General features: G+C 44.5%; 1 protein-coding gene and 1 non-coding gene across 2 annotated transcripts in view; one reads left to right on the top strand and one right to left on the bottom strand.

Annotated features, from left to right (window-relative positions):
• LOC124547780 (G-protein coupled receptor Mth2-like) overlaps positions 1 to 23,112 on the top strand; it is a 139,582-nt gene that overhangs the window by 14,734 nt on the left and 101,736 nt on the right. The gene's annotated exons all lie outside the window — the stretch shown is intronic.
• On the bottom strand, positions 16,549 to 16,622 carry Trnat-ugu. Its single transcript has one exon. It is a non-coding gene; the product is annotated as a tRNA-Thr (tRNA).

The raw sequence follows: 23,112 nt of genomic DNA, 5'->3' as shown, positions 1-23,112 counted from the left end.
CGCTGCCAAACAGGGCTCCAACAGATTGGTCCAGAATTTTACTGTGCGGGTATACAGGCGCTGGTTCCAAGATGGCGTAAGGCAGTTGAGAGGGATGGAAATGATGTGGAGGAATGAAAATATTGTTCCTAAAGGATGTATCTACACACTGTAAAACTTTCAAACATGTAGAATAAAAGAGTAATAAAAATAGTGTGCATTTCTTTTGGAGTGACCCTCGTAGATGGCGCCGACGCTATCGCATTCGGCACAACGTAATTTTGTGGCACACTTTGGTCTCATCACTTGAAGAGTCTACAAACTGTCAGTTACTGATGCTAGTGCGTCTGTGCGATGCACTAGTGTGCTCTGGACTATACGCTAGCTTGCAGTTCGCATTCTAATGCGATGACATAACACGCTCCTCTGCTGTTCAATATAGCGTAAGAGACTGTGACCTTTCAGTATATTAACTGAAGCTGTTCTGTGAAAACTGGCCTGATAGTGATGAGTCAAACAGCTCGTTTATCAGTGTCGCGCTACTGCACCGTCACGTCATCTGCGCCAAAAACGACGACAAAAAAGATAAAACTGGAGAGTCCAGCAGCTGTAAAAGGCGGCAGATAGGTGACCTCTGATTCCTCAGTGCGGAGATATGATAGATGGCTTCTTACAAATTTGATATCCTTCTCCTCTAGAAGAATGTTATCTAAATGCGGTAGAGTTCTGTGAAACGCGTTTTCTTGTTATAAATTTGCTTGTGCATTGTTCGTGATTTCGCGAAGAACTTAGCTTACATAATTTCGTCAAACCTTATCTGACACTCCAGTGTGTTGACAGATGTGGCACTGGGCTCCATAATTCACTTGGTATCACATGTATTAAAATTAAATGAACCGCTCTCTTGCAGCGTATAGTTTCATGGTAAACCTGTATGGATTTGACTGCTAGGATGTGCAGGATTCTTTTATAATATTTGATTTGCAGCTACAGCTGAATTTGTTCGCCCAAGTGTACACACTTTCTCTCCAGACAGGTTATGGGCGAGGCTGAATCTTAAACAATAAGTGGAATGAGCAGACGAGATGAATATATGCGTGAGCCAGTATACTGAAAAATTGAGATCTGCAGCTAGCAGCCTGCCGTTGTGGCCGAGCAGTTCTAGACGCTTCAGTCTGGAACCGTGCCACCGCTACGGTCGCAGGTTCGACTCCTGCCTCGGACATGGATGTGTGTGATGTCCTTAGGTTAGTTAGGTATAAGTAGTTCTAAGTTCTAGGGGACTGATGACCTCAGATGTTGAGTCCCATAGTGCTCAGAGCTATTTGAACCATTTTTGAAGCTAGCAGAAATGAGTAACATTGGCATTTCGTGACAGCAGAGAATTTGTGCCCCACCGTTATTTTCAATTTTATAAATGTGATCTCTCCAAGCCAAATTTTAACTTCATCAGCTGAGCCTTACAGCAGATACGCTATTCAGGAGTTGGGGATCCAAAGATGACATTAGTGCTTTGTCCACTACACTTAATGTCACTTGGTCTTTTCGACTTACGGACTCAATTATGACGATCAACATTCTGCTACAGAGATCGAACTGTACACCTCAGATTAAACCGTCTTGGGACGAAATGGCTGTAGCACACAGTTGTACAAAGACCGTTCTCCCAGAGTCCATTCGGTGATGATATACTGGCCAAGCTGTGGGTCTGAGTCTGTTATGCTACAAGTAGAGTCCTCTGTTTCTAGAGACAACGCTGGTCGTCGATGACCACATATAGAATATTGCTGAAGCCATTCTAGCCGGTCACTTTGATCTCAAGTAGCCACGCTGTCAGATACAGCAGAGGTCGGTGGTTAGTTCTAATTCCTGTATTAGTGCGTGTTGGACATTTATTACTCTGATCTGTCCTCTAGCTACAGAAAACAATAAATCGTGTGGGAAAGATAAATAAATAAGTATTCGTTTATGATGAATTAACAGAAAGAAAGCCTAATCATAAAAACTGTTAAGAGTTAGACAAACCTTAGAAATCTTTCTCAAAAGGGAAAATAAACGCTTTGTACCAGCAAGACATAATTACTTCCACAGCTTTTTGTGGAACTCAGCGTGCTGCTGGGCATAAGCACGATTTTCTGGCCAGTAAAATCTGGCTCCTCCACGTCCATCCCTACGTCTACATCCATACTCCGCAAGCCACCTAACGGTGTGTGGCGGAGGGTACCTCGAGTACCTCTGTCGGTTCTCCTTTCTACTCCTGTCTCGTATTGTTCGTGGAAAGAAAGATTGTCGTATGCCTCTGTGTGGGCTCTAATCTCTCTGATTTTATCCTCATGGTCTCTTCGCGAGATATACGTAGGAGGGAGCAATATACTGCTTGACTCCTCAGTGACGGTATGTTCTCGAAACTTCAACAAAAGCCCATACCGAGCTACTGAGCGTCTCTCCTGCAAAGTCTTCCACTGGAGTTTATCATCTCCGTAACGCTTTTGCGATTGCTAGATGGTCCTGTAACGAAGCGCGCTGCTCTCCGTTGGATCTTCTCTCCTATCAACCCTATCTGGTACGGATCCCACACTGGTGAGCAATATCCAAGCAGTCTGCGAACAAGTGTACTGTAACCTACTTCCTTTGTTTTCGGATTGCATTTCCTTAGGATTCTTCCAATGAATCTGTCTGGCATCTGCTTTACTGACGATAAACTTTATAGGATCATTCCATTTTAGTCACTCCTAATGCCTACTCTCAGATAATTTATGGAATTAACGGCTTCCAGTTGCTGACCTGCTATATTGTAGCTAAACGATAAAGGATCTTTCTTTCTATGTATTCGCAGCACATTACACTTGTCTATATTGAGATTCAATTGCCATTCTCTGCACCATGCGTCAATTCGTTGCAGATCCTCCGGCATTTCAGAACAAATTTCCACTGTTACAACCTCTCGATATACCACAGCATCATCCGCAAAAAGCCTCAGTGAACTTCAGATGTTATCCACAAGGTCATTTATGTATATTGTGAACAGCAGCGGTCCTACGACACTCCCCTGTGGCACACCTGAAATCACTCTTACTTCGGAAGACTTCTCTCCACTGAGAATAACGTGCTGAGTTCTGTTAACTAGGAACTCTTCAATCCAATCACACAATTGGTCTGATAGTCCATATGCTCATACTGTGTTCATTAAACGACTGTGGGGAACTGTATCGAACGCCTTGCGGTAGTGAAGAAGCACGGCATGTACCTGGGAACCCGTGTCTATGGCCCTCTGAGTCACGTGGACGAATAGCGCGAGCTGGGTTTCACATGATCGTCCTTTTCGAAACCCATGTTGATTGCTGCAGAGTAGATTTCTAGTCTCCAGAAAAGTCATTGTACTCGAACATAATACGTGTTCCAAAATTCTACAACTGATCGACAATTAGAAATCTTTCTCAAAGGGGAAAATTAACGCTTTGTACGAGCAGGACAACTACTTTCACAGCTTTATGTGGAACTCAGCGTGGCTGCTGGGCATAAGCACGATTTTCTGGTCAGTACAATCTGGCTCCTCCACGTCCATCCCTACATCTACATCCATACTCCACAAGCCACCTGGCGGTTTGTGGCGGAGGGTACCTAGAGTACTCTGTCGGTTCTCCCTTTTATTCCAGGTCTATAGTTCTGCACATCTGTTAGAGGTCCCTTCTTGAAAACAGGGATGACCTGTGCCCTTTTCCAATCCTTTGGAACGCTACGCTCTTCTAGAGACCTACGGTACACCGCTGCAAGAAGGGGGGCAAGTTCCTTCGCGTATTCTGTGTAAAATCCAACTGGTATCTCATCAGGTTCAACGGCCTTTCCTCTTTTGAGCGATTTTGTTTTTCTATCACTGTCATCTATTTCGATATGTACCATTTTGTCATCAATGCGACAATCTAGAGAAGGAACTACAGTGAAGTCTTCCTCTGTGAAACAGCTTTGGAAAAAGACGTTTAGTATTTCGGCCTTTAGTCTGTCATCCTCTGTTTCAGTACCATTTTGGTCACAGAGTGTCTGGACATTTTGTGGCTTAGGAATCCCTCGATCTTCAATGTTGGGGTGTAGTCACCGAAGCACTGTGACCGTGTGTGAACTAGGAAAAATTTGAGACGTTAGAGGAAACTGCAAATAATCTTCAAATTAAAGTGGCTGTGTAAGTGCAGATAAAGACTATCATCGGCTGAAGTGCGCCAAAAGTTTCATACCTTACCTCCACAACGAGTATGTTAAAGAGAGCTGTCTTTAGTAGGAATAAAGAAGAGTGCAGCTAGTAGGTGGCAGTGACCGTGTTGTTTGGCTCGAATCCGGCCGTTGCACAAGGAGGCGTTAGGTCTGCATTTAGCGACTGCGTCACTCTCGTTGAGAATAGTCCCGAGTCTTACTGGCACAGTGATAACGGCGTCAGGGGTACAATAGTCCCTGATCATTACGCGGTCGCTGGAGTCAACAGCGTCCTCCGCAGCGCTGACGACCCGCCTGAGTGATGTTTTGTGTGATGTGTTGGTGTGGCTTAAGAGGAGAACACGGCAAGTGCCATAACCCGACTTCCCAGAAACTTCTGTCAGTGGAAGAGCGGTCAAAATAAGCGAACACGTGTCGCGGCTTATCTGTAGATTTTCGTCCCTTTCTGAGAAAACTACGGTCAGTTTTTGAGGCACTTCATGTGCCTTTTAGCGAATGGCTAGTTCAACCGAAACGGTGGCACGGTTGCTGGCGTCACACTCCCGCGTCTCTTGGTCGAAACGCTCTACTATTTTAGCTTTTGGTTATCACTTATCTACCCATATCGATGGAAGATTACTACTACGCAAATGTTTTACAATTTATATTCAAATACCGTTGGCCTTATTCGCCTACTAATTGTATGTCTGGTGAGTGAATTTAACAAAATAAATGATCGGAAAATTTATTTTAAATTCTTTTCAGTCAAATTCCTGTTGTGTATTTTGGCTCATAATCAATTGCAAGTGCCAGTTTTCGGAAAGATGATCACTTACCAACGCGTGATACCTTCAGTAATGTTAACGACGTTCCTTTCCCGAGTGAGGTTCGTAGAAAGAAATGCCACTGTGGAAAACCTGCCTTCTCGCAATGCTCGTGGTGTTCGGAGATATATATTCGAATGTTTCTACGAACGGTATCACGCAAGAGAATGCACCAAATCTTCCCGAAGAATAAACATAAGAATAAAATATAACAATCAGGAACTGATACTAGAATGAAATATAAGATGAGAATTAAGAGATTGTAATCCCTGAAAGTACCATAAAACAAACGATGTAGGACACTTATTGTCAAACGCAGTTGTAATTTGATCGTTGATATGACGCCCTCATACCCCATACCTTGGTAAAAAGCATTCGTGTAGTAACCTTCTATGGGCATGGGTAGGTAAATGACAAGAATAAAATTAAAACCATTATCGGGTTTCGAACACGAGACGCAAAACGTAGATGCAGCGACGCTGGCCACTATCCCACCAGCTCTGCTTTTTTTATTTTTTTAATCTCATGTTGTTCGATATTGTTCGTTGCATTTGTTCGCAGTATCCCATGATACCCGTTAAAGTTCACTGATGATGCAGTAACTCAGTTTTTTTTTATTACAGGGAGGGGGGCAGAGGGAGGGTGAGAAGGGGGGAGGGGGAGAGGGGAGAAGGAGGGGGGAGGGAGGGACGGACGTTCAAATAGGGTTCTCGGAACCCCTTTGTAGTAGTCCTGATGAACATACAGAAATTTTGTGCACTTAAAATTCAGTCTGAGGTGTAAAAACTTGATAGTTTAGCGTTCCTTCAGTTTTACTTAAGTAAATTATCAAAATTTCACTAGCCGATGAATTTCTTTTCATAGGAGTGACATGCCCTGTTGTAACAGGGAAAATTTACAAACTAGCGGAAAATGCTCCTCTGGGAGCACAAAAAAGGTGAATATGCTCCTGTTTATTAAGACACCCAGTAAAAAGTGAGGTACCAGGTGCCTCCTCAGCATCTTTAAAAATTCCCCAAAATTTTTGGGATGCGAACGTATTTGCGCCTTTTATGCTGCAAGAGAAGACAGTTGCAGTGGGGAAGAGTTGGAAAATAACAAATAATGGAATATAGTAGACTGTGGTTGCGGTATAGAAAGAGCAAAGGAGTCAATTGCAGTATGGGAGAAGGGGCGCAGTGGCAGTGGAACATAGTTAAGTGGCAAAACAGTGCCAGGGAAAGAGTGAATAAAGGACACTTCCAATAGAAGAGGAATAAAGAGGGGGAGGAAGTGGAAGTTGGTAAGAGCCAGTTATTGAGAGACATTCTGTGACAATGACAACGAGGAAGAGAGGGATAGTGACAGTGAGAAGAAATGAATTAGGTAGGAGCAAGACAGCGAAAACGGAAGATAGTGAAACGAGAAACTAGTAGTAGACAGAACGAAGGAGAATGTGGCTGTGAGGCGGAGGACAGCTACAGAAAGAGATAATGACAATTAGCAGGGATGTATGAATGAATGAGAGAGAATGCGCAAGTGGGAGTAGATGGGTATGAGCGACTTAGAGCCATGGACTAGTGGTGTGAGCGAGTTAGGTTAAGTGTCTGCGGGAGTGAGAGGTGAGTTGCTTGTTAAAGAACACAAATATGTTCACATGCCGAAATTATTGGGAAAATTTTTAAAGTTGTTGAGGAGTATAAAATGAGCCATTGGTGTCCCTGTCTGTCTTCTAATAAAGAGCAGCACATTCGCCTTCCTTGTGCATCGCCGAGAGCAATTTTCCGCTGGTCTGAAAGGATCTGAACAAATTTTCTGCAAGATCTTGATACAACTCAAATTGTGTACGTGCCTAAAATGTTCACAAATGTGTGATTGTGGACCTCTCAAAACGAAAAAATCACACCCTTGACTGTCAATGAGAGACAACTGCAATGACTCATCTCATACAAATACCTGGGTAACAGTTTGCAGGGATACAGAATGGGAAGGTCACATACGCTCAATCGTAGGTAAAGCAGTCAGTTCATTACTAGGATGCATAGAGAATGCAGTCAGTCTGCTCTCCGTGAAAGACGTCCTGTTAGACTCCCCAGAGGTCACGCCGTGTCGAGAAACCGGTTCCACGGGATGTGACGCCTGTTATACCTGCCGTGAATTCATTACAGCAGTCAAAAAGACAAACAAAAATCCAGCATCTTGGAGAGGATCACAAGTACCTCGCATTCGCTGAAGGGCGAATCGAGAAGGTTCAGAAAATTCATTATCTTCCGTATGAAAGCAGCGAGAAACAATTTCGCAATAATTAGCGTCTTTTAGAACAATAAACGTATCGTGCAATTTTAGCAAGTGGAAAAAAAAGCTGCAAAAAATAGCTTGCTGAATACGGATTTTCCACAATGCTTTGTAACTGCCCACATAAAATGTTGCAACAACGTATTCGTTATTGGACCCGAAAGCAGATTAACAATGCGTAACGGATTCTTCAATAGGTGAGTAATCGTGGAGTCTATCTAGCAGACAGATCTTAAAACTATTGGAAGTGTGGAAGCGCTCGTACAAGTGTTGGGCACTGGTCTAACTGTGCTCAGACGCGCTTTTCTCGACACATGCTTTTAGTGGACGAGCATATGCTTGCTTCTCCTGTGATCGTTTTAAAAGTGTGAACTCATCTCCACTACGAGGTCTTATACGGAGTTAGCTGTAGATGTCATCCCATTGTTCCCATTTTATCATTACCTGCGCGAATCATTACTTCAGTTAAGGTGCTGCTGATTCGCAGATGCACCAGAACTCGCAATTTAGGGGGAAAACGCAACAGTTAACCATTCTCTACCGATCCTATAAAGATGTTAAAGAACTCTGTCGCAAAAAAGTGAAATTATCATTAGCGATAGAAAAATAATCGCGGAGAAAACTTACTGTAAGAACAGGAGCTGTTTCAGCTTCTCTTTAGGCCTCGAATCTTTGATAAACCGATAGCTAGTTGGTGCAGAAATCTTTTTAGCCAAACGGTACTAGTCGAATATTTTATAGTTCTGTACTGCATCGATATTACACAGAGTTGTATGGATCTTACCGTAAGTACCTTAACACACTGCAAAGTTGTGCTTCAGGATGGAGCGCGTTCAGAGCACGTAAGCATAAGAAGTCATTAAAACTCATTTATTTCTACAGTTTGCAGTCTAACAAGTCCAAAATTTTTAAAACATAACTTGGTAATTTGCTTGATAAGCAGAAATTTGCGTATCCACTTTGGTTTACTGTTATCCGCGTTGTGTTTTAAAAGTATTGTAAAAATTACTGCTGTAGAAGCATATGTGTTCATCTACATTTTTTGCCTCAAGAAGTTTTATTAGCTGCTCTACGCCGTTCTCATAACATATTAACAAGTGGTTGCTAAACCGGATAACCTTACAAATGTTAAAAGATCATAAGAGGTGGTAAATGCCACTCTGAATATAATCCTGGTGGGTCTTGCGACAAACAAGGCTATCGTGCAGTTGTTAGCAAGGGTCTGCTCCAGTTTCAAATATTTAGTGTCTTACTAAGGAAATGAGCAATTAAATGTCAAGGACTTCACAAAAAGTGTGTGAACTGATAATATGTGGGAGTATCTGTAATTTTGCTGGGAACTCATGCCTTGCTGTTTTGGCCAAGGAGAAGGGATATTGGGTGACATATCCGTAGAAAGAGTGTGTGTGTGTGTGTGTGTGTGTGTGTGTGTGTGTGTGTGTGTGTTACTACCAACTGAAAATCTTAGCATGTAGATGATGATCACATTGAACTGCAGACTTACCCCATTATCCCATTTCCACCTCACAGTGTGCAAATAAACTTAGACAGAAAACCCTCATAACTGACGTTGACATGCGATCTATATGATTTGTGAGGTGACAATTTCTCACACAGAGGACCAGAATCGGATGGTACTGTTGGCCGTCGAAGAGTTTGCCCCTCCATAGACGGTCAACATAACATTTACACAGTGTCTCAAAAGACTTCGTTCAAAAGCAGACAGACAAGTGTCCTCCCTGAGCAGATAGCGTTAGAAAAGATATAAAAGGATGCATTTGGTTCGGATGCTGCGTGGCGGTGGGTGGCAAACAGCGTTAAGTTCATTTGAGTCCTTGTCCCCTCTTCTATTTATCGTAATACTGCTTCTCATAACACAATCTCGCCTTAATTTCAGAACAGACTGCGGCTCAGATTGTCCCCTAAATCGTTTACGTAGAGCAGGAACAGCAGAGGGCCTAAAACACTTCCTTCAGAAACACCAGCTATTACTTTCGTTTTACTTGATGACTTTCCGTCAATTCCTACCGCCATCTGTATATGAGCATATCGCTATCCCATGATTGTCACCTCAGTGTTTAACAGTTGAGATGCTCCTGAAATTGCTTTACTTTAGTTAATGACATTCCTGAATTACAACGTAGGCCTTAAAATATATTCTGATCAGCCAGAAAATTATGACCACCTACATAATAGCCGGAATATCCACCTTTGGCACGGATAATAGCGACGACGTGTCGTAGAATGGAAGCAGTGAGGCCTTGGTAGGTCACTACTGGGAGTTGGCACCACATCTGCACACACAAATTACCTAATTCCCGTAAATTCCTGGGAGGGGAGCGATGAGCTCTGACGCCACTTCCAATCCCACCTGAAATGTGTTCGATCGGGTTCAAATTTGACGAGTTGGTGGCCCAGAACATCTTAGTACTTGCCACTGTGTTCTTTGAACCACTCCATCACACTCCTGGTCTTACGACAAGGCGCATTATCTTGTTGAAAAATGCCACTGCTGTCAGGAGACACGATTTTCGTGAAGGGGTGTACATGGTCTGCAACTCCTTGGTGCCTTGCACCAGCTGCACTGGACCCAGGGATGCCCCCGTGAATGTTCCCCAGAGCATAATGGAACTGCTGCCAGCTTGTGTCCATCCTGCCATACAGGTGTGAAGGAGCTGTTACCGTGGAAGGCGACGGGTTCGTGCCCTCCCATCAGCAAGGAGGAGGAGGTAACGGCATTTATCAAATCATGCGATGCTCTGTCAACGTGCCAACGTCTGATGCCGATTGTCACATGCCCATTTGCCGTAGTTGCCGATGCCGTAGTTGCCGATGCCGTAGTTGCCGATGCCGTAGTTGCCGATGCCGTAGTTGCCGATGCCGTAGTTGCCGATGCCGTAGTTGCCGATGCCGTAGTTGCCGATGCCGTAGTTGCCGATGCCGTAGTGTTCAATGCACTGTGTGTTCAGATACACTTGTACTATGTCCAGCCTTAAAGTCTGATGTCAGTTACGCCACAGTTCGCTGTCTGTTTTACTTCTCTGCCCAGCCTACGTCGTCAGACGTCTGTAATGACAAATGACCACCCAACCACAGGAAGTCTGGATGTTATTTCACCTTGGTTTCGCCATGTGTTGAAAACTCTCACCGCAGCACTCCTCGAACACCCAACAAGTGGTGCAGTTTCCGAAATACTCGTGCCGAGACTCCGGGTCATCACAATATGCGCTCGGTCAAACTCAGATCGTGTGCCTTCCGCCATCTGCACGCCGATAGCAGGTTCACTGATACTACACGCGCCATGCATATGTCTGGCTAGCAGTCATTCCTCGTCAGGAGAGGCCCACGAGAAAGACAGGCCATGGCGCGTACGTCACAGCACGTGACACAGCAGGTCTTTAGAGTGCCAGCAGCAGTCTCTGGTTGGGAACGAGTAACTGTTTCAGACGAGTTTAATGATTATTAAGTGCGCGTTTAAATGCAAGTAAGTTCTCGACAAAATTGAGATCTTTAGTGGGTACCTTTCAATTAAATATTGATTTTCCGTGGACCCTGCACGGAGCCGAGCGTTCGCGAAGTGTGGCGGACAAGCCTAGTACTGTGACGTCACAAGTTCGTTGCAGGGTCCGTGTGTCCCATTGCCCCCGTCGTCAGGTAACGATGCTATCGCCTGGACGAGTTTATATCGATATTAGGTCGGTGGTCATAATGTTCTGGCTGATCAGTGTATATTCTGCGTAATTATGATAAGTCGTTGTATTTCTGTAACACACCCGTAGCAGACGTTCGCAGTATCGCGCCTGTAATATCGAGAGCGATAACCCAGTTCTGGCAGCAGCCGCTGTCTGCTTAGCACCCAGACTTCTTAGGAAGAAGCTGCCGTTCCACGGAAGCTGCGATTGGCGATAAGTTCTCCGCGGAGGCGCAGCTACGGCCGTTATCTGTCGCGGCACTCCTTAGCGACGCGTTGCGCAAGGGCCGCCGCCTGTCTCGTCTCCAGGATCAGCAGTCAGGCAGGCAGTCGTAATCCACCGGCGTCCGGGACCGCCGTCACGGCGCACAGTGATTGACACTCGATGGCCCACAAACGGCGACACGTGCCCCTACTGTGATGACAGAAACGTTTCTCTGGTTTCTATACATAGCAGATGTCATGTGAAACGTGACAGCGTGTCATCTTAAATGATTAAAGTGCATTCTTATCAGACTTACTCGGAGAAGTTCCATTCGCAGGATCTTCTGAGCTTCCGCAGCTCCGCGTGATGTCACAACCACGGTTTGCGGCGTGCAAGACGAATTTTGGGATGTACTGCCTGGTAATTGGGAACGTTTATTGGCGGACGCGGAATGTTTGTCTGCAATGCTAGATCACAAAATCCATACAAATAAGAGGCGACAGATTAACTTTCACTCGCAAGACCGATTAAGGGGGGTAGGACGTCAAACGGGACAACTTGGAGCAGGAGAGACACCACAGGAATTTTTAATTTCCACTGTCTATACTTTTAAAAATAAAGTCATAAAACTTTGTCAGGATGACCAGAAAGGATTCAGGATTTACACTTAGTGGTGGAAATTCAAAAATATAAGAAAATAATTTATGTTTTTACATTTGTATTTCACCTTTTTTTCACTTACCATTGGCTGCATTTGTTGCTATAGGTACACTTTTCTTCATAAGTAAGGGAGATTCTTCGATGAATTTTGCACGGCATACACACCATACGTACAGGTGTATGAAACTCTAGAATATTCCAAATTCATTAAAAACTGTGCTAAAAATTGAGATTACTACCTATAAAATTTGAGTTTTTTCTAAACATGAAGTTTAAAATGTAACAGCACATTCATTTTTTCATAAATTAATTTCTAGAGTTTCATACACCTGTAAGTATGGTTTGTATGCTGTACAAAATTCATCGAAGAATCTCTTACTTATGAAGAAACGTGTACCTATAGCAAAAAACGCAGCCAATGAAAGTGAAAAAATGAACTTTCACATGTAAAAAAAATTTGTTATTTTTTGAACTTCCACTGCTATGATTGTGAATCCTTAATCCTTCCTGGTCATGCTGACAAAGTTTTATGAATTTATTCGTAAAAGTATAGACAGTGGAATTTAAAATGTCCTGTGGTGTCTCTTCTGCTCCAAGACGGCCCGTTTGACTTCCAACCCCCCCCCCCCCCCCTTAAGCGTCACAATTCAAAAACCAAAAATTAAACAGCCCTGGAGCTATCTAACGACTTTCAGGAGAGGTTCTGAGAGGCGACCTTCACTAATGGTTCAGTACACCACCTTCAATCGACTTCTAGTAATTCACATTCGCAATCACAATAACAAAAAAAAAAAAACAGGAACACTGTTTAAAGATAATAGGGAAAAAATCACATATTGTCATTGGAACAAACGAAATTTATTGGCGTGAACTAACCCTAACCAAGGCCGGCACTTTCATTCAACAGCCACAGAGTACCAAACTTCACGCGGAACGGGTGTGCGGGCTAAGGCTCGGCCTCTCTCTGCATTTTCATTTAGTATTGCGGTTTGGCATTTTTAGGTAGCCTAAATCTCTTCAGTTCGGCAGAATCGTGGTGTCAGCACTGCTTACCCTCCACTGCTCCTTCATTCGTGGTATGTGGACGTCCACAAGTAAAGTGGCTGTATGAAAAAAAAGAGGGAGTCTAGCGATCTGTCGTCACAAGCCTTTAAAAATGAATCGTAATGACAGAAGAGAGGGATGACAATTCTCGTTATACATTTTGAAGTCACACAAGGGACGGGTACTGCAAATTGGCTGTGGACACGGTATTAAAATATCATGCAAAAAGAACTTGCAGGTAGCTGACAACGAAAGTGCAAAAAATCGCAAAGATCGACAGAGAGGTTTCGTTATTCTGTACATCGAGAAGCACTTTGGGCTAAATTTGCAGACATGCCAACACCAAGAAATTGGTGGTATGAACAGCAAAATTTCTAAATACGCACACATTATTCCACTGGCAGTTGCAACAGTTTTCGATGAAATTGAATGAAGAGTATTGAGACTTTATGTCTTACTACAAAGTACATTGGTTAGAACAAGCAGCATGCCTGGAACGACTGTGATTTAACACTCGCTGTTCAATTTATGAAGGAAAAAGTAGTAGTAGAACGACATTCAGAACATCTGCAATTGATAGCAGAGCTCCAATTTCAAGTGGGTTTGACTGCACACTGGCCACAGTAAGCCACTGCAAGGTGGGAAGCAAACTTTTTTTTTTAGTTTATGTTGATGCATTTAAAAAGAAAATCGTATTAAGGAAAAGACATTCTGAAACACAGAACAGTTCCCTACGCTCATTGACTTCAAAGAAAATGTGAAGTCTGAAGATTTCACTGTGACCTTCAGAATTTTAAAGGTAGTTTCCTACACGTTTTAAGGGCAATGTCATTCTTACATCTTTTTCGAGACCTTTAGCCGTTTAAGTTGAAAGTGCCCTCATCTATGTGCAGAACAAACTGAACAGCAAGATAATTCCAGTTTTAAGGGAAAATGTTTCCACTTTAAAATTGTCCAGGACAATAGAAAGAAGACCCTTTATTGTATGATTATAATAGCAGAACAAACACTGGTAGCAGTTACTTCTGTGAAATATCTGGGAGTATGCGTACGGAACAATTTGAAGTGGAGCTATCATATAAAATTATTAATTGTTGGTAAGGCGGTTGCTAGGTTGAGATTCATTGAGAGAGTCCTTAGAAAATGTGGTCCATCAACAAAGGAGGTGGCTTACAAAACACTCGTTCGACGTATACTTGAGTATTGCTCATCAGTGTGGGATCCGTACCAGGTCGTGTTGACAGAGGAGATAGAGAAGATCCAAAGAAGAGCGGCGCGTTTCGTCACAGGGTTATTTGGTAAGCGTGATAGCGTTACGGAGATGTTCAGTAAAATCAAGTGGCAGACTCTGCAAGAGAGGCCCTCTGCATCGCGGTGTAGCTTGCTGTCCATGTTTCGAGAGGGTGCGTTTCTGGATGAGGTATCGAATATATTGCTTCCCCCTACTTATACCTCCCGAGGAGATCACGAATGTAAAATTAGAGAGATTCGAGCGCGCACGGAGGCTTTCCGGCAGTCGTTCTTCCCGCGAACAATACGCGACTGGAACAGGAAAAGGAGGTAATGACAGTGGCACGTAAAGTGCCCTCCACCACACACCGTTGGGTGGCTTGCGGAGTATAAATGTAGATGTAGACATCTCCATTACTTTGCTCAGGTAGTGTTCCCACGTCTCCATAACGAGGTTGCAAAAGTGCTACAATGTTTCGATCGGCATATTTGTACGAAAAATCTTCTTTCGATTACGAAACTATGTCATAATTACATGGTAACCTGAGTGCGAAAACCTGTGAAACTGTCAGCCTCCGTCCATATGTCGACAGTTTGTACCAGATAATAATTGTCTTCATCATGCAAAAAATAAGATGATACTGAAAGTTTGCTTTGTTTGTGATCTATGCAGTTACGAAATGAGGAATGTGAAGCAGGCGTACACTGTAAGACTGCACTGCCATTTAAACGTGGCGTGCTTGCGATCATGGTCAGAGTGCCGTGGTGGGGGAAGTGTGCAGCGAGGCTGAGCGCTATGGCAGTCGTGCCAGGCCATGGCTCACGAGCCGAAGTCTTGGCTACCACTGATTTGCCACCACCCCCAGCTACGTAATGACTTCACGCGTTTTGTTGAGGCTTCTTTTGACCTAAGAAATTCGTGCTGACTAACAGCGAAATACCTAAGCAGAATTTGAGGCCCATGCATGGTAACGCACTTTCTATTACTTCGTGGTTTTTCCTTGCCAGAAAATTAATCTCGTGGGTCGCAAAGGATCATTAACTTTAGAACTCCAGTATGATCATCATTTTAAAACACAAACAAAAACTTCGCCTCAGAAGCTGCTTCAACCTACGAGGGCTTCCGGCCAATTCCTCCATTTCCCGAACTTCTGACCGCTCCACAATGTTACTTCAGCATACAGGCCTTCCAGCGAATCAGGAGGAGCATGTAGATATTGTTATTGGTCATTTCCTGCTCATGCTGCTGCTGCTTCCAACAGTTCTATAAGGTACTATCTCCTGCAAGCACTCTGTTTCTCTGCAACCTTGCAAAGTATCGGCCGTCATGGGGAGATATATCGACCTGGAGCTGGTCTCATGTGTTCAGACCCCCACTCATTCAAGGGGAGTTGGGAAAGACCCAGCTGATTACCTCAAGCCTGCATAAAACCTTTCTCTGGCGTGCACCATAACCATCGAAATTAGCAAACAGACGGAGTCCAGAAACGATGTTAAAATTTCAACATGATATACATTCCATACAATTATGACCGACAGGCGAACTTGCTCATTTAATTGCTAGATTTAGGCACAAAGTAAAATTCTCATCCCATTAGAAAAAAATTGTCTGAATACATTTAATAGAAATACCTGTTGTTGAGCTGTCAAAGAATTCACCGCTGTTGATCATAATTGCGTTGCTACCATCTTTGGTTTCCTGTTTCACAAACGACTGATAATGAAATAAGTGTGATGCATCTGCTTCCACCTCACGTTCTTTATCTTATTACATTGTAGCCTGTTAACCGTACTTTACATTTTACATTCATCCTAAGTCAAATTATATTTATAAAAAACTCATTTTTCTGTATACAATGGCAACTAATTAAAAAAAATCACTATTACACCTAACAGTGCTTCAAATCACCGTAATTATTTCTACTATTAATGAATGCTACACAGTAACCTGTTTTCATTTTATGCCATTAGTATACGCTATAACTAATTGTAGTAGATTTTGTCTGCCACATTCCACAAAGCACTCTAGTGTTTCCCCATTAGTGAGAATGTGTTGACCAAAATTCGTAAGTGTCGCTCTGAGCATCCTGCACCTCACATTCTGTTTGGTCGGCTCCATATTCATCAGATTCGTGTTAGAGATTACTTAAATAAATGGCTGCTGATTTCCAAAATTCTAATTCGACGTCTGTTGGCAACTTACTGCCACACTACTTCAATATTGATGAGGGATGAACATCCACTAAATTTTCTCCACAGTCGTCACGTACGAAGTGGAAAGTGCTTCATTACGCCTGGCGTATGCAGTAGGCAGACCTGAGTAAGAGTTCTTCTGGCGCTTTATATGCAACTTGACTTCTAGCACGAAGCTAAACTGTAACTGAAATTACAATGAAATCAGACCTTTAGCTGCTTACAGGCCTTGATAAATATCAACGCGGACAGTTGAAAATGTGTGCCCCGACCGGGACTCGAACCCGGGATCTCCTGCTTACATGGCAGATGCTCTATCCGTCTGAGCCACCGAGGACACATAGGATAGTGCGACTGCAGGGACGTACTTCTGGCCCGCTCCCCGTAATACCCACTTTCCCAACTTGCTGTCTACACACTATTTGTAGTGCCCCTGCCCACTGTACTCATTACTCGCGGCAGTCAATCTACCAAGCCACGTAAGAGTTTGAGCAGTGTGAGTGCATCCGCACTGAAGATCGTTGGCCAGTAGGCCTTATCTGTATGAAGATGGTATCTGTTCTTTCAGAGATGTGCATCTTACGGGACTCGGTAGATTGACTGCCGCGAGTAATGAGTATAGTGGGGCAGGGGCACTAAAAATATAGTTTCTGTACAGTAAGTTGTGAATGTGGGTCTTACGGGGAGAAGTCACTGCAGTCGCACTACCCTCTGTGTCCTCCGTGGTTCAGACGGATAGAGCGTCTGCCAAGTAAGCAGGAGATCCCGAGTTAGAGTCCCGGTTGGGGTACACATTTTCAAGTGCCCCGTTGATATTTATCAACGCCTCTAAGCAGCTAAAGGTCTGATTTCATTGTAATGTCATTCTTTGACAGCTGCAAGAAAGAACAGGTACCATCTTCATATAATATAAACTAGCACTTGTCGGCGAAGAAAGTCTTGGCAACCCTTCTCAGCAACTAAAACAAAGAAACTCGAAGCTCTTTGCAAGTGTCAGTGTATGGTATCTCATACTGCATCTCTCATGCATGTGTACTCCCTTTCCATAATGCATAGTTCGTTATCTTCTGATATAGAAAACTCACATTCTGGATATAGACAGTTTTAATAATTAATCTAAGAGGTTCATGGCTGTTCATCTACCATGAATTCTAACGAAGCCGACAGTGTTTTCTCCTGGTTTTTTAAACACCCAGATTGTGTGGCACACAGTAAGGAATATTTTCATACGTCTACTTCAGAGAATAATGTGGTCTGAAGACACTTGTCTTGGATACAAGTAACAGATTCGATCAGAGGTGCCAATCTGGGGAAGGACATCCATTAAGCATCGTGTAGCCAAACCGAGAAGCTACTTGCATAAATAAAGATAAGCCGATGTGGAGGAAAGAGAGTTAAACATGCCACCGACGCGCAGACCATGAGAGACAAACCGAAATGGTGGCGTACTCCTGTAATCCGGGCGATTGGGAAGCCATTGTGTGGAAGAGATGTGTGTCACATCTGCATATTCGGTCGTTGCGTGAGCTCAGAAGAGCCCACGGTGCCTCCGGGCGAATTGTGGACTCAACCAAGATTGCAGTGCACAGAATTTCGGCAAGACGTCGATTCAGAAGTTAAAGAAGACGAACCTCACAAACTGTAGCAGCCTCAGTGCCTTCATTAGTATTTCGTGACCGCCGTCACTCACAGTGGAAGGAAAAAATCGCAGCAGCGGTCCTAGTCAAGAGTATCTAGGGCACATCGATGGTGCAGGCGGCGTCAAAGAAATGTTAGGGTTGACTAACAACCAAACGACAGTGACAGTGTGATTCAACGCCTCCCGTTTCACTTTCTCGCCGGAGAAATGAGACATGTACATAGGACAATTTTGGTCATTTATTTCGAAATACAGTAGCTTAAATTCTTTCAGATCAACTAGTGGACGAACATCAAATTTACTTCCTCTTTCCCGGTAACACGAAACTTGCAAGTTATATGGTGAGTTTCCCTCCAGTGAAATGTATCAATTTCCGCAGGTCATTAATCAGAATTCATTTTATTTGAATAAGAGTGATAAAAGGTTTTAAAACTGTCTGTAGACCGTTATCACAAGTTGGTGACCGATGTAACTTACGTTATAATTTATCGTGCAGATATTTCGTTCTTGTAAAACATGCCTGTGGCAGATAATGCGGGACTTATCTATGTAACAGCGATGAGTAGAATCGCCTAAAAGTTGCTACTTGCTTGGCTAACATGTAGGCAGAACTTCATTCCAATACGTGTTGCACACAGAGTAATGCTAAACTTGCAACCAACCCATGCACTGTATATTCCACATTTAACACAGACGTGTAAGACACCAAACGCATCTAAAATAATAGACGATACAGAAGGATTTAGGAAAGAAATTGAGAAAGTTCTCAGAAGTTTGGAGGCTTCGTCGATTTTACATATTTAATCGGTAAGGATTGTGCCATGGGCAGTCAAAAGTCGTGTGACCATGAGCCATCTAAAATATTTTAAGCAACACTCCCAGAACGACTGACGAAGCTGAGATGTGCACACTGTGATTTGCACAAGTTTTTGCTGTACTGTGGAATATTGCAGAACAATCAAAAATGGTAGCACAATTTGATAAAGACGTTAGTAACGAAAATTAGCGCTAGAAAAAAATTAATGCCACAAACTCAAGTGCACGAAAACAATGGATGGTGGATGCTGCTGCTCGTTCCAGGCTTTTCCAAGATTCGTTCAAATCACTGCAGGAGAGATGTCAGTACTATATGGTTTCCGAAAGGAGAAGTGTGAAGATTTTGATCAATCAAGCAGTTTTTTCAAAGTTCGTACAATAAGAGCGAGATAAAGGGTTGAATACAGAGAGTTTAAATGGATGCAGGTTGCAATAGTTACGCAGAGTTGAAGAGGCTTGCAATGATAGAACACTATGGAGAGCTATGACAATGTGGAATGAACAGCAGCAGCATAGGCTGTGTAGTGGAAGAGGCTGGAAGTCGTGGGTCTGAAAATGTGTACACATTCCTTTTTCCTGGTCTTGATCCTGCATCTTCATGGGGTCGTCATGTCACTTAATGGATTTGGCAGTGTTAGTGGTATAAGGTGACTTGATGCCTTTCCTGTAGCCTCCTGTCCACCCAAACCTCCTGGACAGAACTTGTGTATCCTGTGATCTCTTGTGAAATTGCGTAAACGTTTCGTAAATGTTTGTGGACTGTGTAACTGAGGCAGGACATGGGAACAAGCCTGGTATCCGTCCAGTCAGATATGGGGAGACTGCCTAGACACCACATCCAGGCTGGGCAGCACACTGGCCCCTGTTAATTCACTAGGCGGATTCGATCTGGGGTCAACGAGCTTCCACACATCCTACAAATGGGAGTATTGATGCATGCAGCTATCTGGATAGATGTCAAATATACACTCCTGGAAATGGAAAAAAGAACACATTGACACCGGTGTGTCAGACCCACCATACTTGCTCCGGACACTGCGAGAGGGCTGTACAAGCAATGATCACACGCACGGCACAGCGGACACACCAGGAACCGCGGTGTTGGCCGTCTAATGGCGCTAGCTGCGCAGCATTTGTGCACCGCCGCCGTCAGTGTCAGCCAGTTTGCCGTGGCATACGGAGCTCCATCGCAGTCTTTAACACTGGCAGCATGCCGCGACAGCGTGGACGTGAACCGTATGTGCGGTTGACGGACTTTGAGCGAGGGCGTATAGTGGACATGCGGGCGGCCGGGTGGACGTACCGCCGAGTTGCTCAACACGTGGGGCGTGAGGTCTCAACAGTACATCGATGTTGTCGCCAGTGGTCGGCGGAAGGTGCACGTGCCCGTCGACCTGGGACCGGACCGCAGCGACGCACGGATGCACGCCAAGACCGTAGGATCCTACGCAGTGCCGTAGGGGACCGCACCGCCACTTCCCAGCAAATTAGGGACACTGTTGCTCCTGGGGTATCGGCGAGGACCATTCGCAACCGTCTCCATGAAGCTGGACTACGGTCCCGCACACCGTTAGGCCGTCTTCCGCTCACGCCCCAACATCGTGCAGCCCGCCTCCAGTGGTGTCGCGACAGGCGTGAATGGAGGGACGAATGGAGACGTGTCGTCTTCAGCGATGAGAGTCGCTTCTGCCTTGGTGCCAATGATGGTCGTATGCGTGTTTGGCGCCGTGCAGGTGAGCGCCACAATCAGGACTGCATACGACCGAGGCACACAGGGCCAACACCCGGCATCATGGTGTGGGGAGCGATCTCCTACACTGGCCGTACACCACTGGTGATCGTCGAGGGGACACTGAACAGTGCACGGTACATCCAAACCGTCATCGAACCCATCGTTCTACCATTCCTAGACCGGCAAGGGAACTTGCTGTTCCAACAGGACAATACACGTCCGCATGTATCCCGTGCCACCCAACGTGCTCTAGAAGGTGTAAGTCAACTACCCTGGCCAGCAAGATCTCCGGATCTGTCCCCCATTGAGCATGTTTGGGACTGGATGAAGCGTCGTCTCACGCGGTCTGCACGTCCAGCACGAACGCTGGTCCAACTGAGGCGCCAGGTGGAAATGGCATGGTAAGCCGTTTCACAGGACTACATCCAGCATCTCTACGATCGTCTCCATGGGAGAATAGCAGCCTGCATTGCTGCGAAAGGTGGATATACACTGTACTAGTGCCGACATTGTGCATGCTCTGTTGCCTGTGTCTATGTGCCTGTGGTTCTGTCAGTGTGATCATGTGATGTATCTGACCCCGGGAATGTGTCAATAAAGTTTCCCCTTCCTGGGACAATGAATTCACGGTGTTCTTATTTCAATTTCCAGGAGTGTATGTAGATATGTAGGTAACAATATCAGTACACCAGACAATAATTAACAAATACCTAGTATTAAGATAGATGAAAGATGCCTAGTATTAAGAAACAATCAGTTACACATATAAAGGGGTGTGTGTGTGTGTGTGTGGGGGGTGGGGGGGGTTGCATGTTTAGCATCTACTCCCAAATCCTTGGATGCATTTCAACCAAAATTGGAACAGAAACAGGTGTAGCATCAGCACTGTAGGGTTTATAATCTAACTCCAATAGGAGCTGAGTTACGTGCAAAACATTTTTTTGACAGTTCCTGACACATAGGCTGCCCTGCATACAAGCATATTGTCTGGTAACAGCATTGGCCTGCCCAGTCAAATTGCTTTGCAGGGCAGCCGAATGTCTGGGGCAGAAAACGGTTATCTGGGTCCCAACATGTAGGCTGACCTGCATGACAGGTGAATTGATGTGGTAGTATTGGCCTGCTTTATTGAACTGTACTGCAGGGGCCACACATGCTGATGAGCATTGAGCATAGCTGGGAATAGGTTGAGACAGATAGGTGGGGATGGACAGGGGAGGAGGGGGAAATGGAGACTGGTGGGAAATCTAGAGATGTAGAGGGGTACTGGGCAGGTGGATAAGGAAGAGGGGAGGTGGAGATGGAAAGGTAGCACAGGAGGAGGGTATGGTCAGGTGGAGAGGGGAAGAAGATACGATTAGAGGGAAGGGGTGGAGGTAATGGCCAAAGAGGGGGAAAAAGAGATGGGGGAGAGAGAGAGAGAGAGAGAGAGAGAGAGAGAGAGAGAGAGAGAGAGATGGGATGATGAGGTGAACAGTGGGAGGAATAGGTGGACACAGAGGGGGGAGAAGGTGTGGTGTGTGGTGTTCAATAATTGCCACATACACACACAGGCGAAGGCACAGGATTCCACACGGTGTACAAGAACAAAACCGTAAGAATAAGGTGTGTGCTCAAGTAAAATTTCAAGCAAAGAAATATTTAAAAAGAAAGACAAATGGAAGTAATGTGTTGAGTAATATCAACAGGAAACAGACATTACACTGCCTATATACCGCAATAAGTGAATTAAGGTATATAACATTCCATGTGCACTGTAGGATGACGCAACCAGACAACTGAACTGAACTTCAGTAATGCAGAGCAGTGTTTCACCTGGCGGTTAAAGCAGAAATCCCAGAGTACAGCGCACAGGCACTGACGCAGCACTATCTGGAGGCACCACGAAACAGACCGACCGGCACCCTTCTGCCGGCACTGCAGTGTGCAGTCGGCGCCGCTGCCCCTGTGTTGTTCCCAACTGGACCGCCACCGCGCTGCACAATTCCTCGGAAGGGAAGACGACGGCGATAACAGAGATGATCAAATTCTTCCAGCTTTCGTGCTTGGACTCAAAAGTTCATACGTGAATCTCAGAAACAGAATCGTTGGTTAACGCCCAAGGTCGTCACTGAAGCGTCGTTGCATAACTCGCTATCAGAATCGTCATATCAAGCGGCAAGACATCGCGTCATGACAGACAGACAGATATGGTCCGCTCTTCTATTTACAATACAGACTACGTAACGCCACAATTTTGTTGCTTCTAAAAACTAGTTGCAGTACCTTTGGTAAGTTATTTCTCGCCTATGTCTGAATATTGTGGTGAACTTCGGCAGTTCACTCGTAATCTAACATGTAAGATGCCTCAAGGATTGGAAATAAACCCAAACTATGGACTGAGCGTGTAATCAGACCATACAGACAATGTAAATTGTGTGCATTCTAACACCACTAGACTTCAGAGTTTATGTGCTTGTGCTCTCGACAAAAGGGTTCATACAGTTCTTATGCTCTTTGAAGCAAGCTGTTCCACAGGGGTGAAATTAAAAATTTCGCGGAATATAGACAGTCCCATTAAATTCCTGGTGAACTGCCGGATGTCAGTGGCATCGGTCAGATTGCCCGGCATTTGATGTCCCACAGTTGCACAACTGGTTA

This window comes from Schistocerca americana, chromosome 1 (genome assembly GCF_021461395.2).
Source record: "Schistocerca americana isolate TAMUIC-IGC-003095 chromosome 1, iqSchAmer2.1, whole genome shotgun sequence".
NCBI lineage: Eukaryota > Metazoa > Arthropoda > Insecta > Orthoptera > Acrididae > Schistocerca > Schistocerca americana.
Note: the sequence above shows the minus strand (reverse complement) of the source record. Positions and strands in the feature narration are given on the sequence as shown.